Genomic DNA, 8,862 nt, shown 5'->3' on the forward strand with positions numbered 1-8,862 from the left:
TTTGGGCCACAGCCTCAATATTCTCGGGTGTGCGCACTGTCCGAGCTCTGGGACCACTTCTGTCATCCACTAACATCCCTTTCTCACGAACTTTCCTCACCAATTTGCGTATAGCTCCTTCGGTGGGTGCTCTATCACGACCCATATTTCTTTTCAAAATTCGTACAGTTTCGGCGACACAGCACTGACTTTGAAAATAAGTTTTTAAAATTTCAAAACGCTCTTCAAGAGAAAACATGTTGTTTCGTGCCGCGGACGGTATGACTAATAAACTGTCAAAATTTCGGGTCTGTAGCTCGTTTGGTGTTGCCATACGACGAAATTCAAAAACGTACCAATAGATGGCCCACCCTTTATATAATACAAGGAAATAATATTATTTGTCAACTTTGTTCTAAATTTGGTCATAATGCTAAATTTTGTAAAACAAGTAGTAATACTATGTAGTAACAATAATCAGAATAAACCCTCTACAATCTGTCAATGATGTGATAAGCCAAGTTATTTGATCAATAATTGTTTGAAAAAATAAAACGAGCAAGATAATTCAGAAAATAAGGCAAAAATTGTTTGTCAGATTTGCAATAATTTTGGACATGTCACCAAAGATTGTCGATCTAAGATAACACAAGATGCTACATCTTCAGGCTCGCTATTCTGTCGCTTTTGTAAAGAGCAAGGACATCTTCTTGACAACTGTGAATTACGCATCACAAGTAACAACAGAAGGCGAGTAAATAATCAGGGAAACTCCGATGGCTCCTCGAAGTCGGATGTGCAACAATAATGGTAAATCTCAATAAACATAGTCGCGTGCCTACCATTCAAGTAAGGCTTTGTGAATTCACTCCATACATAACTTTTATGTTAGATACCGATTCTGGGCCAAACACATAATTAAAGAAAATTTTATATCAAGGGATACTACTGTCAACCATAATAATATATTAAAATTAAATAAGATAAATGAATATCCTGTTTATACTTTTTTTGAGATCACTTTACCGCTTTTTGAAAATAAAGTTACTTTTCATATTGTATCAAACGATTTTCCAATCACACAATCAGGCATATTGGGTAATAATTTTTTCAAACAGATTTCCTCAAAAATAGATTATGCGAAGGGATATCTAACATATCAGGAATTACTATACCCTTCTTTTCTTCAGAAATCATTACAGCATCTTTGCGAACAGAATTATTGTTCTACGTGAGAATAGAAAATCTCGAGATAAAAATAGGGTATATCCCAAAAATAAAGGTAGTCCATGGAATTTATTTGGGAGATACCATAGTAGAAAATGTCTCTGGAAAAGCGTTTCTAAATGTTATAAGTACTCTGAACGAAGAAGTGGAGGTCCAGGTACCAACCTTGTGCTTTAAACCGTTTAAATGAATTATTTGATAACTACGAAGATTATCGAATAGAGATTGCGGATATGCAGACTAAATTTGTGTATTCAGAAAATAATCAAGAGTATTGTGAGGTTTTGTGAGTATTTGACAGCGACGCAAATGATACTATAAATAATAAAGAAGACGTACTGTCGAAACTAGATGACGGGAAAATTGCAATTGAGGAGAATATATAATAACTAAATCTTCCCAAAACAAGGATGGGAATAAAATTGAAGAGGAAAGCCAAGGTATAAATTTAAATAAAAATTTCAATCTAGAGGAAGATTTTCAATCCTTCTCCGAGACTCTAGATTCCCAAATCCTTGGAGGGGGAAGCTTCCAAACCCCTCCTGAAAATCTAATCGATTCCAAAATCCTTGGAGGAGGAAGTTACTAAATCTCTCCTGATAATTTATCCAATTCCAAGACCCTTGGAGGGGGAAATTTCCAAACCCCTCCTGAAAATTTATCCAATTCCAAGATTCTTGGAGGGGGAAATGTCCAAACTCCTCCTGAAGATTTGTCCAAATCTCAAATGCTTGGAGGGGGAAATTTCCAAACCTCTCCTGAAAATTTATATAATCTTAGAATTCCAGAGGAAGGTTTCCGTACCTTCATGATAAATTCTACTCCTGTTGATTGCGAGGAGGGAAATAACCAAACCTACCTACGCAATACGACTCAAATCTTATTTGAACAAAAATCAAAGGGAAAGGACACATTAACATCTAAAGAAAGAATAAAATTCCGAGAGTTGGAATATCCACGGTTAATAATAATGAAACCTCTTAAAATAATATTACCTTGAAAGAACTTATGAAAAGAATACAATCACGTAATCCTAATGTCAAATCCTCTTATAATTATAAAAAGAAAAATAACCCGTCTTCGAAAATTCTTGCATCAATGCAAGTTCAATTCCAAGAAATAATAGAAAAATTTATGCGCAAACATAAGTCGAAACAAAAGGAGAGAGCAGAAAAGGATAATAAACCGCTTGAATGTTTTACATTGTCAGAGGAACTTAATAAGAATAGATTTACAGAAATTGTTGAATTATTACGTTTAGAACATTTAAGTGCACAAGAAAAGAAAAGTGTAATAAATCTTATATCTAATAGCCAAGATTTCATATTCCTGGAGGAAGACTAAACTGCAACTAACGTATTGCAGCATCTACAGATTTCCGCAACTTCATAAAGAGGAAATAAATAAATATGTCGAAGAAAGGCTTGAAGGAGGCGTCGTAAAACACTCATTCGCCTTACAATAGGCCCATATGGATAGTCCTGAAAAAAAAAGGATTCGAAAGGAAACAAGAGATGGAGAATGGTATTAGATTTCCGCGCTCTAAACGAAAAAAACTGTCAGAGACGCATATCCATTAATATTGTTGACATTCTAGATCCATTAGGCGGAGCATGATATTTTTCAGTATGTGATTTGGCTTCCGGATTCCATCAAATAAAAATGGATCCTGCGGACAGCCATAAAATCACTTTTACAACTTCTTTCGGGCATTACGAATTTGATCGCATGCCCTTCGGATTAAAAAATGCTCCCGCCACCTTTCAAAGATTAATGGATCTGGTTTTATCAAGATTACAAGGCCAGGAATTATTTGTTTACATGGATGATATTGTCATATATGTCGCATGTCAAATTTTGAGTGGAATTCATCGCGTGCTTTTATTTCTGTAGACGATTAAAGCGAATAATCTTCGTATTCCATTTTTTGCAAAATGGAAAAAAACAAGTTCCGTGCAGTGATCAAACATCTATATATGAAAGGTTTAACGTCGAAAGAAATCAAAGCCGAGTTGGATAATGTTCATAGCACATCTGCACCAGCGTTTGCAACTGTATACAATTGGGTGAATGAATTTAAACGTGGTCATACATCCACATGTAATGCACCTCGTTCGGGACGTCCAATTGCAGCTGCTATGCCAGAAATCATCCATATAGTCCACGATATTGTTTTGACTGATCGACGAGTGAAAGTGCGCGAGTTTGTTGAGGCACCGATTCAATGAATTCCGCTACGAATTGCTTCCACGTTCAACATATTCGCCAGATATAGCCCCCTGCGACTATTTTCTGTTTCCAAACCTGAAGAAATGGTTCGGAAGAAAGAGATTTATTATCTGAGAGCAGCTCATCGCCGAAACAGAGGTTTATTTTGAAGAGTTGGACAAATCATATTATTCGGACGGCTTGAAAAAGTTGAAGAATCGTTGGATCAAGTGTATCGAGCTGAAAGGAAACTATGTTGAGAAATAAAAATGAATCGAGCAAAAAAAATGTGTTTTGCTAAATGTTTTTCTAAAAACTTATTGACTTGCCCTCGTATTTTTACTTAAAACCTACAAGGCTGTCTAATCTCATCTCCCTTTGTGGATCCGCGAACTCTAGTGCTGTGCCGTGAAATAGCGGCGTTAGATGAATATTTAAAGCAATATACGAACGAACAAAAGCAATAGGATAGATGGATCGGATTAGCAATGTTTAATTATAATATCAATGTCCACGAGGCTACCAAACATAGTCCGTACGAGTTAGTGTTTGGTAAAATAACAAGGACTCCGTCCAATGAATTATTAGATCCTGAAGATAAATTAGCGAATTACGACGATTATTTGATAAATAATATTAGTTACGCAACTCCATGTCAGAAAAATGCTTGCGAAAATATTGTTGAAGCCAAAATCAAATCTAAAAAACGTTACAATAAGAAAATAAACCCATAAACATTCAAACCTGGAGATCATGTATTTTTATTAAAAGAACTTAAACCAGGCAAATTTGGAGATCAATATACAGAACCCTACGAAGTTTTAGAAATACTAAACCGAAATAACATAAAAATTCGGATAAATAAAAATAGTCGTATCGTGCATCCTAATCGATTACGAATTTCTCATATAAAACCAGCTCTCAATAACTAAATAAATAATATTAATTATTACTAAATTAAAATTTCAGATGGATCTTATCCTCGGATAAGAGAAATCACAATATAATAATATTATTAACACTATGGATACGTGAAACTTATAGAATAATAGGCTATGACTGCGGATTTCTGTTAGCAAATATAACTACTACGTCATTACTTAATATTGAGGAATGCGATATCCCTCCACAAAATGTAAATAAGACCTAAAAATTCATACAACTCATTCAAGTTAACAAATTTAAAACCATACAAATAATACAATGTAAGGTTGAAGTCGATAGAACGGTTAAAAAATGTGGGATGTTCTCTCACACCATGGATGTTCAAAACGGTAAATACTCGTACATACAAAAAACATCTCGTGAAGCATGCAAACGCATGTACACCCTCGGTTATTTCCGAATGGGACACGTTTATATAACCGAATTAAAACCAGACGACCTGCCACCTTAGTAGGACACATAAATAATGACGGAACATGTCACGGAAGTACTTACTCCGATTCTTATGGAACATGAACGGATGTCATTGTATTAGCAACCCTGACGTTTACATTAGTAGATTATAAAGTTACGAATAAATACTAATAATGTTAATAATGTAAATACACTACGATCTGGAGTAGCCTGTGAATTTGCAACCCACTGTATGGACATAGAAAGAGGCAATATTTATTGGAATCCATTACCCATGAGGGCTCATGCGGAAAGCTTAATTTTAGCGCGCTTTACATGGGAATTGCGAAAGTATTAACTGATAATACCGGCATACAACCTTAAGTAGTTTGTACTTTAAACTCGATACTGTTTTTGTTTTAACGAAAAAGAAAGAAGTAGTGTGTGGACACGCTTATATTAATTAAACATCCAAAATTGTTAATTTTCGAGATGACACCTGATAATAAAGTGTTTGATAAACAATATAAATCCGAAAATCTTGATACTTTCACCTATATGAACTCTAAATTTGTATATGTAAAAAAACATACGCACTCAGATAAGTCAATTATACAAAAATGTACTTCTGCAACAATGCAACCTTAAACAGAAAATATTAAAAAATGCCTTGGCTCTCGTTACTCATTCTCCAGACGTTTTTGCTTACTACGTAGTGCAAGGGCCGGGATATATGGCATTATTGGCCGGTGAGGTAATACATATAGTAAAGTGCGTACCTGTCGAAGTAAAGCTTGCTCAAACCCAAGAATGCTACGACCAATTAATACGAAATAATATAACATATATTTCTTAACTCCACAGACTTATATTTTATTGCGACAGGTCACTTACATCTGCTATGTATCTCTTAGAAGATTCTTGGTACAAATTCGTACCTAGAAATGTTACCTGTAGAAATATTACCACCTGTAATCCTGAAACCAATGACTAAACCAACATGGAAATATGTCAGGCCCGGCTCACTCGCTAAGCAGGATATATTCAGATATAATAATTTAGAGACTCTACAGGACCATATAATGTTCCCGGCCAAACGACTTTCTGTATGCGGTAGCCCGAGAAATGATGGGGCAGCCAGGTTTCATAAATCGAAGTTCGTTCTCTAATCTTTTAGACGAAGCTTCAATAGAGAAAATAGCTATATCTGCATGGGAAAAATTCCGGAATAAATTTCTGATTTTCGGAAATATCAGTGCTGGGATAATCGGAATATACGTAAGTGCGAGAGTTATAAAACTAATAATAGATACATTCGTGCACAGAATGTCTTGCGCACTGTGTATGGATGGTCGATGTATCTGCTAGGAGCCTTCCTAGCAGATAGGACTCGGTCACTCAATTTTTATTACACCTGGATAGTAGTTACACCAAAAACAAAAAACTTTACTGCCTCGGCGCCCGCTGAGACGGAACCTAACAAATCTAGTTAAAACCGTAAAATTTTCTGACCAGATGGATGAGGAAAAGGTCTGCATCCCTCCTCTTCCTCTTAAAGGGGAGCATGTCTATCCTCCAATTCCACTAATGGAAAACTCTATTTATATCTTAGAATTAAAGGGTTAAAACCAGGAAGCATAAGCATAACCACTTCTGCTGAAATTCTTCTTTTTTATTGGATGTCTCTTAGTGTCTCTCTTTATAGTTGATATTAACTATGTCATGTAGCTATTTCGTTATTTACAGATTTCTTATAGATTACAATGGAGATTGCCATTCTTAACACAAAATACCTAACACGCAGTCCCTTGTTCAGTCAAGGTGAGAAGGATGGACTCACTTTTCCTGTTTTGGGTACAACTTAATAACAGCCAAGAAGATTTCAAGGATCTGATGAAAGATCTTGCTCGCAGAATGACGCGACGAAATCGATTTCTATATCATCGAGTCTATGATGTTTGCTTAGATGAAATAGTTGTTATTCAAAAGGGCATCGAGGTGTCGTACTCCAAATCCGAGGGGCGGAACAGTCTCAATCGATCTAAAGGACTGGGGCCGCCTTATGAAACGATGCCATTTCGAAATCTATATATTGGAAGATAGGCTTTGCAAGCTGGAGTGGCAACGTAGAAGACGTGGAAGAAGAAGTAGTGATAGTGAACTTAGAAATAAGGAATGAGTGCGGGACCGAAATGAATAATGTTAAGGACATACTTATAGATTTAGGGCACACATAGCATCCAGAAGGGATGTTAGAACCTGTGGATCCCTCAATTTAATAAGTCACATAGAAGTAATATTAAGATTAAAATTATGAATTGGTAATCCAATAAGGGAATACCGCTTACGCATCCCAGTATACATAATTATATATATTTTTATAATATGATATGATCAAAATAAGGAACTCAATTTTGCTACACCTCTGAGTATTGAATAATATAATATTAATATTAATAATCTCTTGGTAGAAATACGCGAAATGCCACTGTGTCGCTACCTCTGCTGCATCACTGAATCATCAGATGAAGGACCATCTAGCCCAGTTCAAGCAAAAGATCAGTGGAATGGCTACCGGTATTTAAGAAACCTTTGATGTGTCATTGTATTGGAAGGGTGTTGAGTCTATCAATACAATAGCAGTTTTATTAAAATTTGCAACGATTGCTACGAACGCGAGACAGCCGGATATAAGAAGCAATTTTTAGTTGTCTTTTCATATAGTTACGCACCAGAGTACCGTGCGTAATCAAACAAGATGTATAACTTACAATAAGCCGATAGCGTGCGTATAGCCTGCAGAGGATTGTCCGAGCTGCGTCGAATCATTTATACATGCTGACAGAGCATATCTGGATGCCGGGTGGGGCATACTATCAGTCTCCTCCATGAATTCAGGATTAAGAAAATAACCCTTGAGTCATTTAAAATTTAAGCCTATTAGGGACTTTAGTATTTTGTGTTCAGCGACACTCAAGCAGTTTTCCTTTTATTACGAGATATAAAAAAATATATTTTATACAAGAATATATAGAAAAAATATAGCGAATATCTTGCGTAAGATAATTAGTTTCAGATAATTTGATAAATTGAACGATGTTACTACCTTTCCTCTTCTTCTTTAACAGAAACAAAAAATTAATGAACTACTTGCTCGTCGATTACAGTATATACAAAATGACAGGACCCTGTTATGGCAACTTCTGCTGCATAAGGCGAGAGACAGAAGCTTATTCAAAAGACCATCTGTGGTATGTTTATAAATACCTAACGAAACTCAGATGTGTTATCACATGGGAGAATCGTCTGATATATTAACAATATGGGCAACTACTTTAAGATTGGACAGAGATGTTACACATATCTGTCAGACGATTTAAAATTTATTTATTCACTTATGTACACACATCTAATTTATATAGACTCGGTGCTCCAGAAGCGAAATGTACAGTCTGCAATGAAATAATGGTAATAGCCAAGGATGTGATAAACTGTCCCGGTTGCCTCAAACAGTTTCAGCAAATCAGTCAAAATCCCTATATGAAAACACGTTTAGACGTAGGATGGGGATTACCATTAGTCAGCATGTCAGCCAGCATCATGAGTTCGCCCAATGCTTAATGCATAGCATTGCGTAACCAAACAAGTGGTTTTTCCTCTTTTCCTGCCATCGTTGATGCTTATTTCCTTCAGTTTCAATTGAACTGACCAATTATATAAGAAAAAAAAAAGTGAGACAAATTACACTTGTATTATAACGATTATTCATAAGAGAAATATTAGAGTTATCACAAATATTTATATAGTTTCAATTGAAATGACCAATTATTTAAGAAAGAAAAGGAAAGTGAGACAAATTACACTTGCATTGCGACGATTATTCATAAGGGAAATATATAATATTAGAGTTATCACAAATACTTATATACGCGCGCGCGCGCACACGCACGCACGTACGCACGCACGCACGCACGCATGCACACACACAAAAGAAACAAAACGATATTAACTAATAAATTTCTTACATTAGCAAAATAAAATACATATGACAGTAATAATAATAAAACGTGATATTAAATTTGATATAATTATATATATATATATATATAT

General features: G+C 35.4%; 1 protein-coding gene and 1 long non-coding RNA gene across 2 annotated transcripts in view; both read right to left on the minus strand.

Moving 5' to 3' along the window:
* LOC108745917 (estradiol 17-beta-dehydrogenase 11-like) overlaps nt 1-8,862 on the minus strand; it is a 50,144-nt gene that overhangs the window by 8,847 nt on the left and 32,435 nt on the right. The window lies entirely within an intron of this gene.
* LOC108745918 overlaps nt 55-8,862 on the minus strand; it is a 21,354-nt gene continuing 12,546 nt past the window's right edge. The window contains exons 2-3 of the long non-coding RNA XR_001939129.1: nt 3,732-3,738; nt 55-351 (exon numbers count right to left, since the gene is read on the minus strand). This is a non-coding gene — a long non-coding RNA (uncharacterized LOC108745918). The remainder of the gene's footprint in view (nt 352-3,731; nt 3,739-8,862) is intronic.

Source organism: Trachymyrmex septentrionalis, unplaced genomic scaffold (assembly GCF_001594115.1).
Source record: "Trachymyrmex septentrionalis isolate Tsep2-gDNA-1 unplaced genomic scaffold, Tsep1.0 scaffold159, whole genome shotgun sequence".
Classification (NCBI taxonomy): Eukaryota; Metazoa; Arthropoda; class Insecta; order Hymenoptera; family Formicidae; genus Trachymyrmex; species Trachymyrmex septentrionalis.